We start from the raw sequence: 27,266 nt of genomic DNA, 5'->3' as shown, positions 1-27,266 counted from the left end.
AATAATATCAAATAAAGAAGTTACACAACGGTATTTAGAACAACGTACTTCAAACGACCTTGGGCCCAATTCGCATTTCTATCTAGCTTATATATAAGTATAGGTCAAATGACTGCGGTTCCAAACACATCGTACGGCCTCGGGCCCAATTCATTCGTATCATTTATGTCAAACGACCTCTGGCCCATTCATTCAAGTTATACGGCCTCTGGCCCATTCATTCATGTCGAACAGCCTCTGGCCCATTCATTTGTATCATACGGCCTCTGGCCCATTCGTTCAAGTCATACGGCCTCTAGCCCATTCATTCATATCATACGACCTCTGGCCTATTCACTCATGCCATACGGCCTCTGGCCCATTCATTTATGTCGGACTATCATTTGAGTCAGTCTATCATCCATGTCATACGGCCTCTGGCCCATTCATTCATGTCATACAGCCTCTGGCCCTTCCATTCTTCTATTCATCTCAAACTGGCATTTGACCCATTCATTTTATCATTCATGTCATACTGGCCTTTAGCCCATTCATTCTATCATTCGTGTCAAACTGGCCTTTGGCCCATTCCTTCTGTCATTCGTGTCAAACTGGCCTTTGGCCCATTCATTCTATCATTCGTCCACCATTCAAATTAACGAACTTATAAGACTTACACAGAAGTAAGCAATTGGACAAACAACATATTTCAAATATCTTTATTAAGATATTACTCACAGTGATCGGCTGGGTGATTTGCCCTGGAGCTTGACCCTACATATTACATGAACGCAACGGGTCACAAACAATTCAATCCATCCCTTGATTCACATATTCCTCTTTAGGCTTCTTTAATTCATTCACAATGCTCAATGCATGCCTAAGAGTACTTAGAAGTGAAAGAAAACGGAAAACGAAACACATAATGCATTTTCAAAATTTCAGAAGCAGGGGTCCCTGCTCGAGCGTAGACTTCCCTGCTCGAGCGGACCCATGAGGTCTGTAAAGTACTGGTTACATCTTTTCTACGCTCGAGCGTGAACTCGGATGCTCGAGCGGAAGGTCATCCTACATAGCTCCCCGCTCGAGTGTGAGCTTTCCCGCTTGAGCGGACATCATGGGAGCTTGCATTTCCCGTTCGTGCGGCAGTTCCCCCGCTCGAGCGGACGTCATAAATTCTGGGTTTTTCAGAACCTGTTCTTGAGTTCGAATTTGATATTCAAAGGCTCTAAACACATGATTTTGGCTTGAACTTCACATATACATGTACTAACATGATCCAACACCAAATTCATTACATTGTGAGGCTCAATTTCACAAATTAATCACATGTATGTCTCAATTCACACCAAACTCATTTTCAACATAACAATTTCATGCATTCAAAGCTCATACTCTTAGGAATTGTACATGCATGTGAGATATAACTTTCATTACCAACTCAAATGGTGTAAATGGTGATCACAAGCATGAACTCTAACCAAAATCCTACATGGATCATACCTTTCATGCTCAATTATACAAATTCATGGCAATTATACACATTTATGCATTCCATGACTTCAAATTCATCAAATACAACACAATTCTTGTTCTCGATCACCCTTCAACTTTGAATTCACAAATTACAATATTAAACTCATGAATTCATAGCCAATTGCTTACCTAGAAGCCCAATTTTCCCAATTTATGGTCAAATCTTAAGTTGGTCTTCAAATTACTCAAGCTTCAAAATCAAAACTTCAATTGTTTCCCTCTCTCCCTCTCTAGCCGGCCCTCTCTCTCTTTTCTTTGAGTTGGTTTCAGCCAAATGAACAAAAAGAGAGGGGTTGGGTGTATAATGCTGCACTTATATGAGTTTCCTTAATTATATTTACAATATTTGAATAATTGAGCACTATATCATTAATTTAATCTAATTAATCTGATCCAAATCAATTTTCAATTAAATTTCACCGTAGGCTCTAAAAATTATGCCAATCACAATGGCGCAATCAATTTCGATTTCTGTGGCCGATAGGGCCTTCAATTTAATTTCCAAAGCAGATAATCAAACATGTATTCCTACGGTGAACAGATAGAAATTCAAAACCACATATTTTCACATAAATGGAACTCACAATTATATCAAACACATAATCACATTCATAATGAGGACCAATTAGCATAATATGGAACAGGGTTATCACAGAACTAATAAGTGAGAACCAACATGAATGATTGAATTAGAAAGTGAAGATCAATTATTCAGTTTATGTGCATATGTGAATTATGTAGGTTTGAACATTGTGGAAGAACACCAATCTACTCAAGGTGAGTAACATCTTAGTAAAGATATTTTCTTCTATTCAATTTTTTGACTATACAATGTGATAAGCTTTTTTGTACTTACGGATTTAAAAGTATGAATGTGTGAGGACCCCAACTCATACATTATTTTTATATATTTATTTGTGTGAGTTTAATTGCTAAATTATATGATTAATTGTGAATATATGTTTGTTTTTGGAATACCTATTAGAATTGTTGACTTGGAGACAAAAATTGAGAGCCTTAACGATTTCAAAAACCGAAATTGATTAGCCCAATAGGCTAATTAGAATATTTAGAATTTTATGAAAACTTTAATTGAAATTCGATTTGGATCAAAATAATTTGAATAATTGATTGGAATTAATTTGAATTAAGTGGGGATTAATTAGTCCTAAGTAAGCTTAATTAACTTAAGCTAATTACCCATATATATATATGAGCCACGTAAGCTCAAATGAACTCATAAACATAACTTGGCTATGATTTTTGAGAGAGGAAGAGGAAGAACTCAACAGCTCTAGAGAGAGAAAAGAGAAATTAAAGGAAATTGGTAAAAGACTTGGAGAATTAAGCTAATCAACCTTTGAATTCACACTCTAGGTGTGAGATTCTCTCTCAATCTTTGTAAATAAACATGTACTAAATTGTAGCTTGTTTTTCGTGCTTCTTTTGGATACGATAGCCCTATAGTTTAGACTCCCGTGGTTCTGAATCTGATTCCACAAGTGTAATGTGAAATAGAGAAACACAAATGAGTCCAAATCTGACAAATCTTTTGGAAAATCAATTTTGAATCAAAATGCCAAAAATAGACTGCTTTGCAAGATTACAGAGTCGCCACCTAAATATTTTTAAAAAATTTAGGAAACCTGAGACTTGTGTCAAAGGCCACTTATCTGTCATCACCAAAGTGTCTTGGCTCGGGAACTTAGGTATGAGAGGGAAAGGTCATGAATTGAACACCCCACTTACCCGATCAAAGATCGGCCTCTACTAATCATGATGTGATTTTTATTTACATTATATGCTCTAGTTTCGATTTATTAGGCTATCTTACTATGTGACACACACAAGTATAGACTAATTTGCAAAAATTAGAACATTTGATTTTGTGTTTGTTTGAAAATTGTTTTGAATATGTACCACTTGAAAAAGTGATCTCATATGTATATTCATCAAATACCCCAATTTAAGCAATCAGCCTTCATCCATAGGCATTCAAAGCAGGTATATCACTTAAGCACTTAGCCTCATGGAAAATATGCCTGATATGGCAACAATCACACGCATGCAGTATGCTAAAGCAATAATTGCTCACCTCGTACTCCAAGGCGAGCCAAAAGAAATAAAAGAGTTTAGAAAAAGTGCATGATCCTAACTAATACAATATGACTAATGCAACACAAACAATTATGACTAATGGGCTCGTCTACTAACATGACATTTGAAGCAATTTGATATCATGTGGTCCAAACATGTATTCAAAGACTTAAGCAATAACAATGCTTTGTTAGAACGATGAACCGAGCTTTGATGCGTACAAGACATATGTATGCAAAGCATGGAAAATGTTAAGAAAACATGATACTCTATACTACCATCATAAGCGGAGAAACAAAAGGGAGAAAGAAATGGGGGTTGGAAGACATACACAGCTTATTACATGTTTTGTTGTCATGGAAGTGTGTTCGAATCGATGTTCGAATGTCCGAAATAAACTAACTACTACAAATTCGACATAATGAATTACATAACTAACTAACTAAGTTGTTACAACAAGGATCTCTAGAATGAGTAACAAGCTAGTAATCTAAGTTAACTAGCTATGTAACTACAACAATAATTATAACAATAATGAGAGCATTAATTTACAATTTGCAAAGGAAGCACAAGGATGACATGCATGTGACGGTTTTAAAAGCAGCCCTACCTACCTTCCTTGGAATCTGCCCTATTTCACCTTCAGCCACTGCCCTCTATTTCTGCAAAAACACACTGTGTACCAAACATTGAAGGCCGACTGGCCCCTAATGAGGCCTGGCCGGGCCCAATTAAGGCTGGTCATGCCCTAATTTTGTGCAAAACCCTATTTTTGTGCTCTGACGTGAAAACAGTGTAGACAGAGTTTCTTTTTCTGAGCTCTATTTGTCCCCCTTACACTTCTCTGTCATGGAAAGCCTCAAGAGAAGGACAAAGTTGTTCCCAAAACCATCAATGAGCAAATTGCTTGCTTGATGATTTCGGCCACGATTTGGACAAAAATCAATGAATGCAATGAATAACACTGACCCTTTTCTCTTATCATGGAGTGAACTCAAAAAGGGAAGTACAGACACTTCAAGGGACATCAAAACACCATGAGTTAATATGTGACGACCCTTGACACAATAGACTCGGCATAACGTCCGGCCGAACCCAAGCAACCTTATTTATTTTCTTTTTGTTGGTTGGTTAAATTTTCAGCCAATTTTAATAGTCCTTGCCATTCCTTAATCCCTTCGTCCAAAATGATGATTAAGTTTACTAAATGAGAAGAACGTCAAGCGAGGTTCTCCTAAACATGAAAAAGGGACCATGTCATTGACGGTGAACCTCCGTAGAGATTAAACCATTGAGCATAGGTCTATAGCTCATGTTTTGAATAACCATCAACCGGTTGAAATGACTCTCAAACAAAAGAAGAAAACAAGAAAAGAGGGAGGTTGCAAAAATGAATGCTAAATTGATTATTAAAATGAGACCTTTGAAATGAAGAAAGCTATCAACTCAAACAACTCGGTGTCTAAGGCCTAAACAACCAAAGCTATGAGGACTCACAATACAACAAACAAATATTCAAAGCATAAACTAATTTACTAAATTAGGACATCCCTAAACAGCCCCAAAACATTAAAAAAAAATATAGTGGCTAAAAGTGTGTTAAAAGTACACAAAAAGATAGGCAAAAGCAAGGAGACACAAACTAGTAAACAAAGACAAGGAGAGGTGGCCAACCCCTCCACTTTTCGAGACCTTAAACCATGTTTTCCAGCCCTTTTTAACCTCTGAAAATCAGTTTGAGAATTAAAGAAAAGAGTGTAAAAATAAGGGCTTGAGCTATGAAATAAGGTGCACGAGAAGGTGTTGACCCTCTCTACCCTTTGGTAGCTATCCAAACCCAAGTTTAAACACTTGAAAAGGACTCAAGACAACACAAAAACACAAGAAGTAGCTAACAAGAGATAGAAAAGAAGTAAGAGAGAATGTGGTAAGCTTATACCTCTCAAAAAAAAAAAAAAGAAAAAAGAAAAAAGCAAGCTCTAATTTGTAACACAAAATTGGTTCAAGCACACTCTCAAGCATGAATTGTGATGCACAAGCCTCAACCAAGGCTCTAAGGTTATGATCTAAGGTGGTATATGGTGTATGGATATTAGTCAAGAGAGATAGGTTTGCTCAAAGGTGACTTGTATAGGAAGAAGGAGCTCTCTCTTGTGTGTATAGGCTCTTTAGAAATTGTTCAAGAATTTAAGCAAAATAGGTCGAAAATATCTTCAAAAAAACACAATTGGTGGGCTCTCACCCAGAACAGTGTTTATCACCAGCACGGCCAGGCCCAAATGGCCATGGCCAGCTCTTAATGGGGCATAACCGGGCCCTAATATGCTACCCTATTCCCTTGTTTCAAACTCAATGTAAGGCGGCACAATGTTCAAAAATGAACCTCTGAGGTAAGAATAAGGCAAGTACAAAGGTTTTGGGATTATTTCGAGACTTGACCTTGGATTCCTTCGCCGAGAACTCGAATCATACAATGCAGTTTTCATCATTGAGTGCGCTGGACCAAGTGCCTAAGTCTTACGGGTGGTCAAAAATGGGGTGCCTACATACATGAATTCAACTAGTTATAGGCTTATCTATATGTAATTAAGAAAGATAAACTAGAGTTTCCATGAATTTTGAAAAAAATGAACAAATTATGTACATGCATGCATTATACATCTATTATAATTTTGAATTCCATGAAACCCTTTACATGTATGGAGTTGAATTCACTATTCTTGAAGAGTTTTTCATGGTTTCATGTTCTTCACAGCATTTGTTATGTTTTGGAAAAGAATAGAGTTTAATTCATCACATGCATGGGTTGAACATTGTTTGAGTTGAATTTGGCAATTGGTTCATGATTTTGAGCACTTGGTTCAAAGTGACTAAGTTTTCATGTTATATAATGTTTTTCCATGTTTTTGTACCAAACATGCAAGCTTTGAACTTTTGAATTCATATTTTGAGCTTCAAACTCAATTCTGGAAATTCCAGAATTTGTGCAGTTCACTCGAGCGGTGAACTTGTCGCTTGAGCACACTTCACAAGCATCCAGTAGTTTTGCAGATGATTACACGATGGCTTGAGTGACCGATCGTGCACTCGAGCGAACTCCATTTTACTCAGTACTTGGCTCAAGCAACCATCGAGTGCTAACCATTATAAACACTCCCTAGTTGGAGTAAACTTGGGCTTGAGTGGAGCCAAGCAAGTCAAAACCCCTTTTTTGATACGCTTATTTTGTAATTTTTTTTTTGTTTGTTATTTGGGGGTTATTTCAAATTTAACATTATGAATGTTTGGATATGTTTTATGAGCAAAGGATTTACTATGGTGTATGAATGTACATATGTAAGATGGGTTGCTTAGTTATTATATGAGGTTTTACATACATACATAACTCAATGGTTCGCCTTTATGTTTCATATTGCTTCCGTTAAACCTCGTAAATTAAATTGAGATTGATTTTGTTTATTGAGGCCGCAGGTAATCTCAGGATTACTGGCCGGTCATGATGCTAAACCTATAGGAGCGGGTTTGGGTTGTCACAGAGTGGTATCAGAGCACGAGTTACATCTCGCTCACTTGACCATTGAGCTATAAGGAGTCTAGAAAAGACTTAAGTATTTCATTCTTGTGCATTTAAATATTAGAGTGAGATAGCTTGTAAGAGTGAGATAACTTGCACATAATTGAGTATATGAATTTGTGTGTGAGTATATTGTGTTTGTTATAATACAAAGTTTCATAAAGAAAATGATGAGAACAAGAGTTGATAAGCTAGAGGAATCAACATCCTCAAGGTTGGACAAGATGGAAAGAATGATGCACAACATGGCCGCGGGCCTAAGGCAATAACAACAGTGGCAACAATAGCAATCGCCACCCCCACCGCCAATGCCTGTGCCACCTCCAGTACTGGGGTGTCAGACTGGTGATTGTACTATTGCATTGACTAAGGAATTCAAGAAGATGAAACCGCCCTTGTTTCATAGGGAATGGAACCACTTAAAGTTGAAGCTTGGGTACTCGAAATAGAAAAATTGTTTGAAGTGTTTCCTTGTACTGAGACTCAAAAAGTCTTGTTAGCTGCATTCACCTTAGAAGATGAAGCAAGACGTTGGTGGATGCTAGTGTGTGAAGAAAATAGAGATATCACATGGGCTCAATTCCTAGAAATTTTCTACGAGAAGTACTTTCCTCAATGCGTCAAAGACAGAAAAGTGTCGGAGTTCGAGCAGTTAAAGCAAGGAAAAAGTCAATTGCAGAGTATGAGGCCCAGTTTACAGAATTGGTTTGCTTTGCACCACACATGATAGACACCAACTACAAAAAGGCAAGGAAGTTTGAAGGAGGCCTATGTGATTCATTCCTGGAGAGAATTAATGTGCTTAAATTGCCAAAATATGTGGATGTACTAGATAGGGCATTGATGTCAAAAGAAAACATGGCCAACAGTAATCATAAGTTTGAATGGAGAGGCAAAAGGAAGAATTTTAATAAAGGAATAGCATCAACAAACAAGAAGTCAAAGTTTGGGGCTTCCAGTAATGCTGGGTCAAACCAAAGTGGCAATTCAATACCCACTTGCACCGTATGTGGAAAGAAGCACTAGGGTGTTTGCTATCGCACTACAGGGGCATGTTATCAGTGTGGAAAGGTTGGACACATGGCGAAAAATTGTACACTGCCACGTTAGGGTGGTAACCGAGGTGTTACTAGTTCTATCAGGTCAGTTCCAACAGCAAAACCAACCGTACCACCGTCCATGACAAGAATGATATGAGACAAGGAAGGGTTTTTGCTTTTGTACCAGGGAATACTCAGAACACGGAGGCAGTAGTGTTAGGTTCAAATTTTGTTTGTGATCAACCTGCTTATGTCTTAATTGATTCAGGGTCTACACATTCATTTGTTTCTATGGTACTGAAACTGTGAACAGACCTATGAAAGCATTGAGATATATATTCTGCTGCATCATCTACGAGGGGATCTATGTTATGTTCATCTATATATGTTACATGTGAATTACCACTCGAGAATGCTATTTTATATGCTGATTTAATACCTTTAGACATGAGACATTTTGATTTTATTTTGGGTATGGATTGGCTAGCTAAATACCATGCAACTATTGATTGTGCGATAAAACGAGTGATATTCCGACCTCCCAGACATAATGAATTTTATTTTGAAGGAAAGTGTGTAGTTCCACCACCATATTTGATATCTGCTATGAAAGCTCTAAAATTGATTAGTAAGGGTTGTCCAGGGTATTTGTGTAGTGTAATGATTGAACAAACCATGGAAATTATCCTAGACAATATACCATTGGTGAGGGACTTTCCTGATGTATTTCCGGATGCGTTACCCGGACAATTAGTCGATGGGGAGATTGAGTTTATAGTTGATGTAATATCGGGTACACAACCAATATCTAAAACTCCCTACCGCATGTCTACTACATAAATGAAAGAATTGAAAATTCAGTTGCAGGAACTACTTGATAAAGGGTTCATTAAACCAAGTACATAGCCGTGAGGTGCACCAGTTCTTTTTGTAAAGAAAAAAGATGGTACCCTCAGATTATGTATTGATTACCGGGAACTTAACATGGTAACAGTGAATAATAAATACCCATTGCCACGTATTAATGATTTGTTTGATCAGTTGTAGAAGGTTCAAACATTTGCAAAAATTGACTTGAGATCAGGATATCATCAGTTGAAGGTGAGGGATGAAGATATTGAAAAGACTTCCTTCCAAATCAGGTATGGAAACTACAAATTTTTAGTCATGCCTATCGAAGTCACAAATGCACCCGCAACATTCATGGATTTGATAAACATAATTTTTAAACCCTTTTTAGATGAATTTGTTGTTGTGTTTATTGATGACATCTTTATCTATTTGAAAAGTAGGAACGACCATGAAGATCACTTGAGAATGACCCTTCAAACACTAAGAGAAAAACAATTGTATGGGAAATTCAAAAAATGTGAATTCTGGTTAGATAAAATTGCATTTTTGGGACATGTCATTGATTAAAATGGTATTTCTATTGACCCTTATAAGATAAAAGCAATTATTGACTGGCCTACCCCGCCTAACGTGACCGAGGTCCATAGTTTTATGGGTCTGGTAGGTTATTATCATAGATTTGTTAAAGACTTCTCAAAAATTGCTATACCGTTAACCCAATTGACTCGAAAAGGGGAACCATTTGTGTGGACAGAATAGAGGGAATCAACTTTTCAGGAATTGAAAACAAGATTGACCACAGCCCCAATCCTTACTATACCCTCAGGTATTGAAGGATTTGTAATTTATATTGATGCATCTTATGAAGGTTTGGGTTATGTTTTAATGCAGAATGGCACAGTGATTGCATATGTCTCTCAACAGTTGAGATCACATGAGAAGAATTACCTAACGCATGACTTAGAATTGGCCGTGGTTGTGTTTGCACTAAAAATATGGCAACATTATCTAAATGTGAAATGCACATAGATCATAAAATCTTGAAGTACTTTTTCACATAGAAGGAATTAAACATGCGATAGAGGTGATGGCTTGAATTGATCAATGACTATGTTCTACAAATTCATTACCACCTGGGCAAGGCCAATACTAGTTTAGATGCACTTAGAAAAAAGAATGTGGGAGGTTTAGCCTGTTTGCTTACAGATCATAAAGATCTTCTATAAGAATTTGAAAAGCTTGAAATAGAAATGGTGCCTTTTGAACAAAATGATTTAATAGCCGCAATGTCCACATAACCGGCAATATTGAAGAGATCAAACAAAAGCAAATGAATGATGAGTTTCTGAAGAAGATTTGTGATGAGTTTGAAGCTAAATCTAAACCGCGATTCACAATTGAAGACTCAGTATTGAAATTTCAGGAGAGACCTTGTGTTCCTAATGACACAGAATTAAAAAAAACAATCCTAGAAGAAGCTTACAAGTCGATGTTTGCTATACACTTGGGGAATACCAAAATGTATCAAGATTTGAAGTTAGTGTATTGGTGGCCCAATATGAAAAGAGCGATTGTCGAATTCAACTCCAAATCCCTACAATGCCAACAAGTAAAAGCAGAGCATTAGAAACCAGCAGGCTTGCTTCAGTTCCTTCCTATTCCGAAATGGAAATGGGAACACATAACCATAGACTTCATCGTTGATCTATCTCGAACATCTAGAGGTATGAATGCTATTTGGGTTATAGTTGATAAATTGACAAAATTTGCTCATTTTCTTGCTGTGAAAACCTCATTTAATGCCTATAGACTTGCCACCATTTACATTGATGAGATTATTCGTTTACATGGGGTTCCAGTGTCTATTGTATCAGATAGGGATCCTAAATTTGTTTCTAAATTTTGGCATAGTCTACAAGATGCAATAGGAATAAAGTTAAGGTTCAACATAGCTTTTCATCAGCAATGTGAGACCCCTAACTTTTGTAAACCCTATTATATCCCTAAATTTTGATTTATTATAATAAAGCCCTTAGTTCTTTGCTTATTCATAAATTTAACTCTAGAATCAAAGAAGCATCACGAATGAACCCGTACAAACCCTAATCAGCTCCGATAGCTTCATAATCATTTCTACATGCTAATTAATTATTTAACTATGAGGCCGCTGACCTTTGTAATTTTATTTTGACCCTTACTTTTGAACTATTTCAATAGAGACTCTTGATTCCTTATTTGTTTTCAATTTTAGTTATAGAGTTGAACACGCACGCCAACTAAAAACTCGCAAATCTTGATTGAATCCAAGAACTCAGGAACCATTTCTAAAACCCTAATAATGATTAAATTAATTTTCTAAATATATTTTTTACACAGAAACCCTATGTTTCTGGTTCTCAGTACAATTCATCGTTTAATTCAAAACAAAGAAATTTTAACCGAATTAAATTCCCAAATTCTAAATAAATACTACACTTAGTTAAATATTCAAATTCATAATCTAAGGCTTTGGCCCTCATGTTTTTCTTGAATCACATTTTGACCCCAAATTGGTACTACTATATACATATATGCACCCTTAATCATATTCAATTCTTTTGTACACAAAATCTATAATAAATATATTCATTTGCACACAAAATATAAATAAAAATCCCCTCAAATCCTCCCCACGTGGCCGGCCACCCTAGAAGCTACATATATGTAATGTACTAAGTGGGATAAATTGCTAAAATCATGGGATATGTCTTTGACTTTGGTACCAATTTGTAGATATAAGATTTGTACTTGTAACTAGATTAAATTAAATTAGACCTAAGCCTAACTAGATCATATTTAAGTATATAATTAAGGTTCTAATCACCCCTCATTCCATTACATTGAAACTAAATCAAAGAACTATTCAATTGAATTGGAACCAAGGACAAAATAGGCTTTTTATCATTTTTCTCTTCTATAAATATACCACTCATCTCCAATTTTTGAACACACATACACACTCACACACTCAAACCACGGTGGAGAGAAGAAAAAGAAAGAAGGAGAGAGCTTGGTGGAGGATGAGAGGAAAGGAGAGGAAAAATTGTGCAATCAACCCTCTAAGCACCAAGTAAGCCACAACACAACTCTCTCTTTTATTTTCCTTTTTCAAATACATGTTATTAGAGGCTTAAATAATATTTTCAGATGTTTTGTAATGGTATTCATGTGTTCAAAGTTGATGAATTGGGCGTTAACCCTTCTTTTATTCGTATTTCCTCTTAATAGATGCAAAACTATCTTTTTATCCCATATCTCACATTATTTCCAAAGGCATACCATCACTCTAAAAATATGAGTTATTGATATATTATTTAGTATTTTTTATCACAAAAGAAGTGAAAATTTTCCCTTAGTTGGCCTCTTTTCTCACCAATCTTCTTATTTTGAGTATTGTGCATGAAAAATCTATTTTGCAACCAACTTTCAATAATACTAGAAAAATGTAGAAAAATCTTGTGGACTTCAATTTTATGTGAAAATTTTCCTTAAAGAGTTAGCTATCAATTAAATTTGGTTTCATCAAAAAAGAGCGAGCGGTTTATGAGAAAATTTGATTTTCATAACAGTCGACGAATCTGGACAAAACTGGAGTATTTCTTAAATAACTAAAAATCTAGAAAAGCTATCACATTTCTGAAACATGTTCTGAAAACTAGGTTAAATTATCGATGAACCATAGGAAGGCCGAGCTCAGAAAAATCTGAAATAGCCCTTTTGATTTCAATCTTTAAGTGGTACTGAATCTGGAAATTCTGTTTGGCATAGATATTTTATGCTCTTGTGTTCATGAATATACTTATTAATATATGATCATGTCTTGGTATGATATTACATATGTCATGGTTGTATACCTTTTATTTTAGTCTTCGATGATGCTCACATTTATGCAAATCTGTTCTTTTGTTACTTGCTTATACTAACTAACTTAAAACATTAACCTAAACGGAATTACAAGATTACTATAATGAGATAAATTTATTGTCAAATTGAGTTGATTAGCGGGATGTGTTTCCCTTGACAGTAAAGTCTTGCGCAAGTGGTTGTTTTGGAACCCTTGAACGGAGCAGTTGTATTCGGACCCTAGGTATTTTGGTGTAAGGAGGGATTTGGGCAAGGCTCATTATTACCATCTCTTTTGAGGCCCTGTGGTTGGCACTACGTGGTTGATAACGCTGGTAGGCATTTGAGGTAAGTTCTGCAACAAAGCAACAAAAGAGAGGGCATACCAAATAATCCGCGTCCGATTCTTGTGGTTGGAAGGATGAAACTTTCTGGGGGATTTCTAGTTTACTAACAACTAACCTTGTAACCCTTGTTATTTTCTTGAATATCATGTTTCTTTTCCTATTGTTGTAATTGCTATTGTGTATTGAATTGGGAAAAAAAGGGACAAGGTGTGTGTATGTTTACTGGGCATTCAAAACTCATGGCATTTCATGCCAGGTATCAAAGAAACATACGAGGCCGCCGAAGAGCAAGAGACATTTGAAGACTTGTGTCTGTTTTAGAGAAAGTTATAAGGCATTTTGCTTACGAGTATATTCGTGCTTTTATTTATTTATTTATTTTTGGATTGTAATAGTAATGGAACTTGTTTTGCAATTTAAGATTTGAAACACTAGAATTATTATTTCCTTTTGTAATCCTACGCCTATCTCGCGTTACTCATGAGACCTTGTGTTAATAACTCTTAAGATCAGTCAAAAAGATAGCTTGGTATCTAAGGTTGTTGAACTTAAAAGGGAGACTATATTGACTCCTTCGATCTTCTTGGGATCTTACTTGGCTATTGACTAAAGGACTCTTTAGTGACGTTACCCAAACCCTTAGAGTACAATTTGGGGCATCACAACTCGGTATCAGAGCCTAGGTTCAACCTTTAACCCACGTAACCTGATTAGCAACTCTAGTTACTTTTTTCCATACACTTGTGTATTGTTATAACACTATTATTTAAAATTAACTTAAAGGAAAACAAATAACTAATCCCCTTTCCTTGACATAGGATGGCCAGTGACCCATCAAATGTCTGGTACTATAACCACTGGAGCTATTACCGTTTCCAAGAAGAGCAATACATTAAACTCCTTGACCTACAAGTTTATGACCTATGGTATAAAAGGACAGGGAAGGAAAAATTGATCAAGGAAGTAAGGAAAGTGGAGGAAGCACATTGCTATCTCACCCCTAAACAAAATAGGGCCATAATTCGACGCCAACTCAAAAGTCAGTATCGAGCTCTCAAGCATGCACTTAAGCTTAAGAAGGATGGAGAAAAAATTCTAGAAGCAATTTTCGAGGCACTTCAGAATGGGCTTGGGTTTTTCTTACATTCCACAATTCGGGAGTGGAACTTTTTATCTAGAGTTAGTACTTAAACCAAAATCCCACCCAATTGGACCAACGGAGATCCCCCCGAGAGTCAAGAGCAGTAGGCGCGTCGGGGTCACCATTCCTCACACTAGGGGAAGAAGTTGGCTTATTCCAAGACCTAGGCCGATTTAGTAGCAACCAAGCTTGGAGTTGTAATTTGTAATCTCTAAGTGTTGTAAATGTATGTGTCAATATATGTGTAGTACGATCTAGTATAACTCTAAGAATAGTAGTAGGACGTGTGGCAGCCACACTTGAGCTATCAAGATGTTTTGTAATGAAGCCTACTACCTTTTGTAGTGGTACCTACTATTATATATGAAGTAGTATTGTGTTTTTCCCTAAATTTGTTATCTACTATTGATCTTATTGTTTCAAACGCCCTAGGATAATTCTAACTTAGATTAGTTGATTACCCTTTTGCATCTGTAATTAGACTCCAACTTATGCCTTACCACGGATAAACAGAGAAATGGTGGACTACACTCAAGCCCAATGCAATAGGAAAATGGTGCCGGGTACTCAAAATTCTAAGAATGGACTAATGCACACGATCGAAATTTCGCACCTCGTAGGTCAAATTTTAGAAGGATTAGGACACCTAAAAGGAAACAGACAGGACAGTAGGACTCACCTCTTTTTATAGTTTAGGAGATAAAAACCTCCAAAGTTTACAGGAGTATTAGATTCAATGATAGTAGAAAACTGGCTTTAGCAAATTGAGGAAATACAAGATACAATGGGAGTAACAGAGCATGCTGACAGAATTACTCTAGCTAAATATGAACTGGGAGGGGAAGCAGACCATTGGTGGACCTTTATCAAGGAATCTAGGGACATCACAATGATGACATGGGCGTAGTTTAGAAATCTATTCTTAAGAAAGTATCTCCTAGACATGATCAAACAAGAAAAGATCCAAGAATTTCAGAAGCTAGAGCAAGACAAGATAACCCAATATGTAGTAAATGCTGAGGAATATGAGCGAAGATTCGAGAGGGGCCTAGACCATGTAATTGGAGGAAGGGTCTTACCCTAACGACTCCAAACATATGCTGAAGTAGTAGACACTGTCTTAGAGAGAGAAGTAGCTGACGCAAGGAGGATTTGGAATAAGAGGAAAGAGAGTCAATCATTTGTAGGACCCCGGAGAAACCAAAAGGGAAATGCGGCACAAAAACCCTATTCCATGCCGCCACCACAACAACCACAACAACAAAATTTGAAGAAAAGTTTTCAGGAAAGACTAGTAGGGCCAATCCAGTGTTATCATTGTCAACAAATGGGACATAGGGGGTACTCCCTAGCAGGATAGAGATCAAGAAAAACACTTAAGACAACAACCATGGGTAATTATGCCAGAGATTGCTAAACAACGAAATTTCAAAGTGAAGGATATTAGGAACCAAGCCAAATTAGCGCTTTATGAGAAAGGAACACAACGACAACAAAGGCGTAGTGAAGAATGGAGGAATATAATGAGGAAATCTTACATGTGTGCCCAACCAAGACATTTTAAGAATAAGTGTCCTCGACTTGCTCAATCAGGATATCAGGTAAAAGGAACAGGAGCAAACACGCAAGGGATAAGCAGTCAAAAGCCATGGACAAATAGAACAAGCTAGTCGACTATATCAGTGGGAAGGAAACAACAGGAGGCCTAGACTCAACTGTAGTTAGAGGCCAATCGGCAGAGCATTCACACTACAAGCAGAAGAAGATCTCACTGCACCGCATCCAAAAGACAAGTAAGATGCCGCAAGTGACTTGAAGAACTGCAAAAAGAGCTTAGGAAAAATACAACCAGGATAATAGTTAGAACCCTCTTTGAAGGAATTTTTGTAATCCGAGCATAAGGTGTAAATTCTCTTTTATTAATCCAAGTCTTGGTACTTTTACATTCGTACATTACCAATCTTGAGTCCATGTTTTACATTCCTTCATAGTTGTTTTAGTTTCAGACCATTAAAACTTGTATGTGGACCCCTAGGAATACCCAACATTAACCGAAATAAATTCGTTACTTGTACATCAACTATTATCGATAGTTACTACTAGAAGGAGATGACTTATCCATCCAACAGAATGCCGTAAGGGGGATAGATTAGTTTCCATGATTCAACAAATCAACAAACACTACGGCATCAACAATTTACCAAAGGAAAGTGTAGAGCACCACATCAAGAATTTGGTAATACAAGCCCTCACACTGGATCAACAATGCCATTACCCATATGATGAACAGTTCAAAGCTTTCAAAGAACACGGAAGATTAACACATCTCCTGAGTCATTAATCGGGGAGGAATTTGATTCAAAAACACTACTATTAGAACAAGATTGAAGATAGAACGGAGAAAAACTTAAGCGGAGAAGATGATCTGAATGATTAAAAATACGATGGCGGCACTAGGATGCAGTTGCCCACAACATTTTGAGACATGAAGAATGGGAAAAATTTCGAGGATGAAAGGGGGATAGGTTGTGAGACCCCTAACTTTTGTAAACCCTATTAAGTCCCTAAATTTTGAGTTATTATAATAAAGCCCTTAGTCCTCTGTTTATTCACAAATTTAACCCTAGAATCGAAGAGGCATTGCGAATGAACCCGTACAAACCCTAATCGGCTCCGATAGCTTAGTAATAATTTCTACACACTAATATTAATTATTTAACTACGAAGCCCCTGACCTTTGTAATTTTATTTTGACCATTTTGAACTATTTCAATAGAGACACTTGATTCCTTATTTGTTTTCAATTTTAGCTATAGAGTCGAAAACGCGCACCAACTGAAACTTGCAAATCTTGATTCAATTTTAGCTATTTGTATTTCCTCTTAATAAATGCAAAACTATCTTTTTCTTTCCATATCTCACATTATTTCCAAAGGCATACCATCACTCTAAAAATCTGAGTTATTGATATATTATTTACCATTTTTTTTATCACAAAAGAAGTGAAATTTTTTCCTTAGTTAGCCTCTTTTCTCACCAATCTTCTTATTTTTAGCATTGTGCATGAAAAATCTATTTTACAGCCAACTTTCAAAACTTCGAGAAAAATGTAGAAAAATCTTATGGACTTCACTTTTATGTCAAAATCTTCCTTAAAGAGTTATCCTTCAAGTAAAATTGGTTTCATCGAAAAAAAAGCGAGCATTTTGTGAGAACATCTGATTTTCGTAACGGTCGATGAATCTGAACAACGCTGGAGTATTTCTTAAATAACTAAAAATCTAGAAAAGCTATCACATTTTTGAAACACATTCTAAAAATTAGGTTAAATTCTCTACAAACCATAGAAAGGCCGAGCTCGGGAAAAATCTGAAATAGCCCTTTTCATTTCAATCTTTAAGTGGTACTGAATCTGAAAATTCTGTTTGGCATAGATATTTTATGCTCTGGTGTTCATCAATATACTTATTAATATATGATTATAGATACCCCATTTTTGACAGCCTTAAGACTCAGACGTCGTCGATTGAGCGCTCGGTGATAGTGCATGTTGTGCTCGTTTCGAGCTTCGAAGTTTTGGCTGAGTGCCTTGCCTCCGAGTCTCCGAACTCGTTGTGGTTTGGCTCGGTTTGCGGACTGAACTTTGTTTCTATTCCTGGAGGGAGGGAGAGGTCTTGTAGACCACTTTTCGTGGTCGTAGACCACTTTTCCCGTTTGGAGATCAGTTTTCGATTTTCGGAGCCTTCGGTCGTGCGCCTTGTCTTGGGACCGCTTAACGTTCTCCGTTTGGCTTGGTTTTTGGACCACACCTTGTTTCCTCTGTCTAGAGGGACACTGTGGTCCGAGAGACCACTTTTGTGGTTGCATACCACTTTTGGTGCTCAACAGCCAGTTTTCGAGGCACCCGGCTGCGTGCATTGCCTCCCGAACTCTCGTTTTGCATCTGTGTTGGTTTGTTTTGGCACAAACCTTGTTTCCCTTGTTTGGAAGGTAGTACAAGGGTGGGAGACCAGTTTTTCTCCTTGGAGACCACTTTTCTTCCCGCCAGCCGGTTTTATGGTCGGGAAACTGGTTTTCTTGGTCTTTGGGCCACATTTGCGGGTCTCCCACCGCACCATTAGCTTGCTTTCAGTGTAGAGACTACCAATTCTCCCTGCCGACCACTTTTTTCCTGGGAGACCACTTGAAGTGGTCGGCTGACCACTGAAAGTAGCAGGCCGACCACTTTAATTTAAGTGGTCGGCAGCTTTCCCTCTGTTTTGTCAGACTGAATGGATGCCAGCTGTGCCAGCTGGAGGGCACAGACTGTATCCTCCATACACGTGTATGGAGGGATTGCATCCAAGTTTAGCTTCTCCAAGAAGCTTGAACCCTTTGTTTTTCTATAAGAGAGGCTCTCCCTCTCCATTCCAGAGGTTCTAAATTTTGCCTAAGGCACAAGTGTATATCTCCCTCTATATCTCTATATTTGGTGCCTAAAGTGTGTGTTGTTCTTCACCTTTACACCACAACTCTTAACCATACACCCCACCATTGAACTGAGGTATTTGGAGGACCTTTTTGGAGGTTGAAAAGCTGGTTTTGGGCTGAGAAACTTGCTGGTATTGCAGCGCTTCAAGGGTAATCTCTTTTCTCTCCTTTTAAGCTTTGTCTTGATCATTCTCTTAGCCATACTTGCATACTTATTTGAGCTTTGTTTTAAACTAAAAAAAGCTTCATTTTTGAGCACTTAACATGTTTGTTTAAGGCCTCTTGGGCGCTGAGGGTCTCCTACCCTTTTGCATGCCTTGTTTGGCCTTGTTTTGTGCCATGCTTTAGGGCCTTTGAGTTAATCCTTGCTTGGCCTTTTAGCCACTCAAATCCAGTAGATTTTCAGTGGTTGACATGTGGTTTTGAGGTCCTAAATCAGAGAGGGGTGACCCTCTCTCTTTTTGTCTTGTTTACTTGCATTTTGGCCTATCAAAGGAGCATACATTTTCATACTTTCAAGGCTTAGTTCAGGAACTTTTTGGTGACTTTTAGGGCCTGCCTAGACTCTGTCCATGGTTGGTTTGGTCACCCTTGGCATGCTTCTCATATGTGTAGTGTATTCCCATTTATGGCTTATCAAGGTAGCATGTCAATCTAGCATGTTTTAGCTCCATTTCAGTGTTTTTTTGGTCATCATTCGACATGTCATGGCTCTTTTTTTGGCTGGTTTGGTAACCTCTCACATGCTCCCTATGCTTGTAGTGTAAATCTTGTTTACTAGCTTGGTTCGCATGATGTTTTGGCTCTTTATTCTAGCACATTTTGGCTTTGCACCAACATGATTTTGTTCATATTTTGGGCTGCCTTAGCTTTGTTTTGAGGCCTCTTGGTCGAATGATACTTGCCATGCATGCTTGTTGTGTAGTAGCCTTGACTAGCTTTGAGTTTTGAGGTCTCTTGCATGCTTAACTCGAGATATTTGCATGTTTTGGCATCATTGGGAATGTTATTTCAGAGCATGTAGGGCTGCTATACTTCCATATTTTTCCACTCTTTAAGTGCTCTTTAGAGTTATGCTTTTATGCCCTATTTGTGAGCCATTGCGTGAGCCCCATTTTTATGCCTTTCAAAGCCATCATCCCAACTCATTTTGCTACTGTTTTTGGCCTGCATAGGGTCTGCTTGGGGTTGGTTTGGTCATTTGAACATCGCCTTGCATGTCTCTAGTGTAATGTGCTTCACTAGCTTTCGATACTTGAGCCTTTCAACATGCATTGCGTGAGTTGTTTGCATGATTCGAAGTCATTTTGTATGTCATTTCAGTGCTGGAACACATGCCATTGTACTCCATGTTTCATCTTTTCAATGCTCTTGGAGAGTTGTATTTTGTGCCTTAGGCTTGGACCATTGCATTATACATGTTTGTGTGTGTTTTGGTGCCTTGATTTCATCATCAATGGCCGCTGATTTGGACATGGCTGAGTCCTATTCATTTCGGTTAAAGTCCATTGCGCATTGAGTATGTCATGTAGTTCGTAGCATTGAGCATGCCATGTTGTTACATGATTGATCATTGCACTTGTGCATGCCATTTTCATTGCATTATGTATGTTGGTTACCACGTGCATTGTGTATGTTAGTGTCATGAGCGTTGTGTATGCCATATAGTTCATAGCATCGTGTATGCTAGTTTGCATGCTTGCATGATCATCCCTGGCATGCTTGCATGTCCAAGTTGTGTTGCATTAAGTTGCATGATTGGGTCGCATTGTGCATTCCATGTTTGTTGCGCTGTGTTTGGAATAGGCGTTAGTCCAAACACGGGAAACGAGGCACGTTTCATACTCGAAGTGATGAAATGTATCTCGATTCCCGGTCGCTGACACTCTTGACTATACATGACGGAGTTCTAGGCTTTAGGTGTTTGTATGTGCATTCATTCCATATTGAGTTGCGCAATTCGGCCCCTCGGCCATCATGCATTGAGATGCGTGATTGGTGGCCCAAGGGTCGAGACCTATACTCCCTTGAGCTTATGTAATGATAGGGAGGGTGGTCGTGTATACATGTGTTGCAAATACTTTGCCATGCCCCTTTTTTGCCCTCTGTTGTAGAAAATCAGAAACTAGCAGCAAAAACTGGTCGGCCGACCAGATAAAGTGGCTGGCCGACGACTTTTTCTGGTTTTCACCACAAAAAGTGGTCGGCAGGTGGTCTCTAAGGCCAATATCTGGTCAGCAGCATCCCTACAGATTCCCAAGGTGGAGTTTCATCTCTCTGGAGCTTGGTGCAAGTTTCTGAGATCAATTGCAAACAGAGGCAAATTGGGGCGTCGCGAGGGATTTCTGAACAAGGCGACTCGAGCATGTATGCATCCTTTGTCATCCGAAGTAGAGCTAGGGTAGCCTACATCATATAGTTTATATGCTTATTTAATTGCTAACTTAGTCAATTTGTTAATTAGTTAGAGTTGTGTAATAATTAGCTGTAGCTTGTTATTCATTCTGTTGTGTAATAACTACTTTAATTAGATTAGCTTAGATTAGCTAGTTGGTTCTGTATTATTCATTCGGACCCTTCGTCGAGAGGGCACAACTGTTGTAAATAAGTGTGCGTGTGTGTGATGCATGTCTTCCAACCCCCATTTCTTTCTCCTTTTTATTTACCAGCTTACGATGGTTAGTTTTTGGGCATGTTTCAATTAGCATCCTTATGCTCGCATGTTTGCATCCATTCATCTGTCTTGCATGCACCGGGCTCAGCGCATCATACTAACTGCATTGTATTTCAATTCCTGTTTGAATACATGTATCAAATTGCATTTCACATGACATTTTTAGAATAGCCGAGCCTATCTTAGTTGCATTTTGTATGTGTCGCATTAGGCATTCTTGACATAGCTAGGATCATACATTGATTTCTAACATAGCTTTTGTTTTGGCTCAGAGTATTCAGTAAGTGCTTACGCTTTAGCATCCTTGCATATGTGTGAGTGACTTCCATGATAGCATGCTTGCCATGAGGCTAACTGCTTATGTGATATAACTGTCTGAATGCATGTGGGTGAAGGTTGGATTACTTGAATTGGAACAATTCATTGATTGCGAGTTTTAAGCCCACTTGAAAGTGGCAAATCACCATGTTTTCTAAGCCCACTTGAAGGTGGCAAAATCAGCATTTTAGCCTATTTGCGAGTAGCAAACCGCTTTCAAAAACAAACATGAGATGTTTTGTTCCAACTTAGGCGATCCAGTCTATACTTGTATGCTATGGGCATCACATAGTAATTCTAGGTTAAATAACCGGAATAAGAGCACATGTGTTTTCAAAAACAAGATATCATGTTAGTAAAGGCCGATCTTTGATCGGGCGAGCGGGGATGCTCATTGCATGACCTTCCCCTCTTGTACCCAAGTTCCCGAGCCGAGGCAACTTTGGTGATGATGGACACGTGGTCTTAGGCATGAGTCAGGATTTCCTAAATTCCCCAAAATAAAATATTTAGGTGGCGACTCTGTATCTGGCAAAGCAGTCCATGTTTGGCACTTCTTTCTAAAAATTAGTTTTTCAAAACGATTTGCCGAATTTGGACTCTTTGGTGATTTATCAATCTCGCATTGCACTTTGCGAGATTAGATTCAAAACCGTGATATTTGAGTCCGAACTATAGTGAGCCCAAATGAACAAAACGGGATTCTCCCAGGACGTGTGGGCGCGTCTATAATTTCTGGCGACTCTGCTGGGAGTTAGAGAACTTGACTCGAACTCATGATATGTTGTTTTGATTGCACTTATGTGTTTCTTTGCATTGCATGTGCATTGGTGCGCCTAGGACACCGTGTTTGCCATCTGCTATTCCTGAATGGTCTGCCGGAGGCTCACTTTGAGAAGCGTGTCATAAGGCTGACCGGTTACGGGTTCTACCACGATGGAAACACAAACCCTGGTTTTTACCGGGGCACCCTTTTTGACCATTCGACCTAGTGTATATTCGAAATCCATAGTGACCATCCCAAACTAGGACAGGTTGCTTACCCGATTATAGGTTGTTTGAAACCACTGTGTGCGTAGTGAAACCCTAGTTCTTGACGAAACTAGGACAAGAAAACCCTACCCCTCTATAGGGGTGTTTTGGCTCTCACTTGTTTGCTATGTGCTTTTAGAGTGTGTCTCTACAGGTTGCATGTATCAGTTTGCAAGTCTGGGTATCAGGCCTGCGGGCATCAGTGTTTTAAGAATCAGTTATATCCACGGGTATCAGATTCAGATTTGGGGCAGTGATTTGGAAACAATGATCAGTAGTTGAGAATAGTATATTCAGCTTACAAATGCCAGCTGTGTGTTGTCATACCAACTATGTGTTGTGTTTATTTAAGCCGTTATGCTGCCCGTTTTTCTGGTTGTTTATTTCCTTATTATGCTTTATTTATCTTTTTGCTAGGTAGTTTAGCACAATTGCTTCCGACCAAGCAGATATTCCCCAAGTACTCTGGACTAGAGGTCGCAGACTCCATTGATCTGAGGATCTGATAGGCGGACAACCAGTGTTCCACTTTTTACCCCCGGTTGCCAGACGGAGGTCGGTAAGGCGCAGTGTATCGGTACCGCAGTTGCCAGATCAGTGGTCTTTGAGTAGTCAGGCTGAGATTTTTGAGTCTACTGCAGATATAGATATACCGGTAGTTCAGCTAGATCAGGGCAGTATGGCAGGAATGGAAGAGATGATGCGTCAGCTCCAAGAGAGTATGAAAACCATGCAGCAGGACGCTGCTCGTCAAGCAGAATTTGCCAAACAACAGGCCGAGATCATGGCCCAACAGGCGGAGTTAATTACCAGGCTACAACAGCAAACCAGAGCATCCGCTTCACACCATGCTCCTCTCCCGCCAAGAATGCCAATACTCGGAGAAACAGCTAATGTCCAGGAAGATACGAACATTCCAACAGGGCCGATTTCGCCCCCAATCCTACCCCAGCTATCCAAAGCAGAGACCAACCTACCGGATTCTCCCTTTGAGTTCGAGGTGGACCCCACGGCATTAAAAGTGAGCAAGCTTGAAAAGCTGTTCAAGAAATCTTAGGGTGTCAAGTCCATTCCAGATATTGAGGATGGGTACACCGACTCGGCCGTGACGTTGCCGGACCGGTTTAAGATGCCACACATTGACCGTTTTGATGGATCCGGCGATCCTATGGTGCATCTGCGATTATTTTCAGACATACTAAGGCCGATGGGCCTCACCAGACTACAGAAGCTTTCTCTGTTTGGCCGGACCCTGTCGGGTGTAGTGGCCATTTGGTATGTAAAATTGGAAGATTCCGTCAAGAAAAATTGGGAGGAGATGGCCGAGGCCTTCGTAGCTCAATACTCCTACAATACACAAATCGAGATTACAACTCGTGATCTCGAGACGACTAGATAGGAGCCGAAGGAGAGTTTCTCCGATTTTGTGACTCGCTGGAGGGCCAAGGCCTCGATGATGACCATTAGGCCGACTGACAAAGATCAAATACGGATGGTTGTGCGCAACCTCCAGGCCAAACTCATGCAAAAGATGATCGTCCTCCCTCTCACCATTTTTGGAGATCTACATGAGATTGGGGTGTAGATCGAGGACGCCTTGAAACAGGGTCTGATTGACAATGACAGAGAGCAGCCCAGGAGGACTTTCAACCGCAGTACGAATGCAGACACAAGCAGTGTTGCAGCTGCCAGAGCTTCAGATGTGAGCATGGTCACCACCACCACCCCAAGAACCCTTACAACTACACCATTCACCGGCGCGTCCGGAAGTAACTCACAAACAACCAAGTACCCACCTCGAGGCCAAAGAACCTTCACCCTACTATACATGTCTTTGTCTAAGGCTTTGGGGGTTTTGATCAGGAAAGGGCACTTGAAGCCCCTAGAGCCGCGGCTGTTGCCAAAAAAACTTCCCCCCTCCCACAACCCAGCTAAATATTGCGCGTTTCACCAACAACATGATCATGACACCGACCAGTGCTATAGATTGCGTCAAGAGATTCAGGATCTCATTGACAAAGGGTGATCGTGCCTCCGGAGAAACCGAATGTCACAACCAACGCTCTTCCACCACACAACCAAGCTCCACCTCCCAAACGCATCAACTCAATCCAAACTGGGGTTGTTTCATACGACCCTAGCATATACATCACCCCGTCTCACCTACCCAAGCCAGAGGTGTTCATTCCTGAAAACACTAACTTGTGCATGTTGGACATCTCCCAAACCCAACCTGAACCAATGGTGGTGACTATCGAAGATAGAACATGGATGACTTCGGAGGAAAGTGGGAGTAGTGATTCAGGGTCTGAGGAATTTGGGAGCTCTGCTGAGGAGGTATACAATCCGGGTGGCTACATTACGTTAGTGGGCCAGGTTAGGCCGAATGTGGAATTGCCAATTGGGGCAGAGATTTGCGTAGTACGGGAAGATGGACTTGATCAGAGGCTAGATGACTTAGCAGATCTGGAAGAGGACAGTGCTAACCTTCAGTTTTTCAACGAACAAGATCTAGGAGAGATGACAGTCAACTGGTTTGATTTTGATGGGTCAGCAGAGGTTACAGGGTGGCTTGATGACTAACCAGTTGTTGTTGAAGAATCTCAGCTAGAACAGGGCCAGTCAGGGACAAGGACATCAGTTGTGGCCGAAAGGACCGGAAATCAGAATGCATCGCCGGAGAGCGCCGGTGCCAAGAATTTTGCTCGGGATTTGGGTATTTTGAATACAAGAGATGTTGAACAGCAGGTTACACTGAAGTAGTTTGAACGGAAAGGGATCGAAGATTCTGAGAGAGCCAGAAAGGCCAAAGCCCCTGTGGGAACTGAACGTACTGTGTGCACAAGAACAGAGCCTGCTATGAGCACATGGACTGAAGGCAGTGTGAGTATAGGAATCGTTGTAACGGAGCCGGACAGTTGTTTGTCGGCTGCCGATGGCATGTGGTGGGAAGATGATGACCTATGTCTTGCCCACACCGATGAGGACTGGGGGAATAACCAGCCGGATGATACCTGGTATATTGGCAAAGTTGACCACATGACTAGGAGCTGGCGGTATTTCAAACCCCCACACCTAGATCAACCAAAGGCATCCGGAAAGGACAAGGAAGCGAAGAAGCAGAAAGAAAAGCTACTCGAAGAAGAGGCTGTGCTGAAACAGTTGAAAAAGATACAAGCAGACATCTCCATCTGGGGACTGCTTATGGCTTCACGAGTTCATAGACAAGCTGTCTTATCTACAATGGACAAGGCCAAACTCTCAATAGACACCACGCCTGAGCAGCTGGTAGGATTGGTTTTTCCAGGAGGGGCTTCCCTGATGTTGACCTTTTCCGACAAGGAACTACCGCCCGAAGGCGCAAACCATAACAAACCACTCTACATCTCTGGGAATGTAGAGACAAGTGGATACCGGTGGTTCTTGTCGACACAGGATCCGCTATTAACGTATGTCCGTCAAGGACAACATATGCAATTGGATTGAAGCCCGCGGACTTCGTACCTACTGCCTAGGTGATTCAGGCATATGACAACACTAGTAGAGAAGTGATGGGGACTGTGTAGATTCAAACTCAGGTTGGTCCAGGACAACACGATATTGACTTTCATGTCTTGGACGTTCCCACAACCTTTAATTTACTCCTAGGGCGGCCGTGGCTGCACCAGGTGAAGGCAGCCTCTTCCACCCTGCACCAGATGTTGAAATACCCCCACGGGAAGGGGGTGGCTATTGTTTTTGGAAATTCGTCAATCCATCCGCCGCCAGAAGTGTCTACACCGATTTTGGAAATCGAGCATGGCACAGAGGATGTGTTCCTATCGGGATTTACCCTAGCCGAGGCCTGAGTCGTACAGAACATCTTAGCTGTTGATGAGGGGTTGTACGTTAGCGCTAAGTCAGTATACCTCATGAACAAACTCCAGCACATCCTTGGGATGGGACTAGGAAGAAGTGGCCGGAAGGGCATTGCAGTATCGGCCGAAGTGCTGCACAACCCGCATACCTTTGGCTTAGGTTATCTACCTACCAAAGAGGACTGGATGAGGAAAGGCAAGGAGATGGCTGGGAGAGCCAGAGCAAAGAAGGCGGGGAAGCCTTATGAGTTAATGCTCCGACCCATCCAGGGTACCCTAAACGGACGCTTTGTTTGGGAGGGGGAGGATTTTCCATTCTGTGGCTTCCCAGAGCCATGGTTGAATGCAGAGAAGCGTCGCTTGCCAGGGTTTGAGATCTTCTTTGACCTGCAGTTATCCAGGGATGACGTTGCCGAGGAGCAGACAGACCCATTAGCTGAAGTTGAGCAGTATAAGGGAGTGGATTC

This window comes from Camellia sinensis, chromosome 10, assembly GCF_055761805.1.
Source record: "Camellia sinensis isolate YWXY chromosome 10, ASM5576180v1, whole genome shotgun sequence".
NCBI lineage: Eukaryota > Viridiplantae > Streptophyta > Magnoliopsida > Ericales > Theaceae > Camellia > Camellia sinensis.
Note: the sequence above shows the minus strand (reverse complement) of the source record.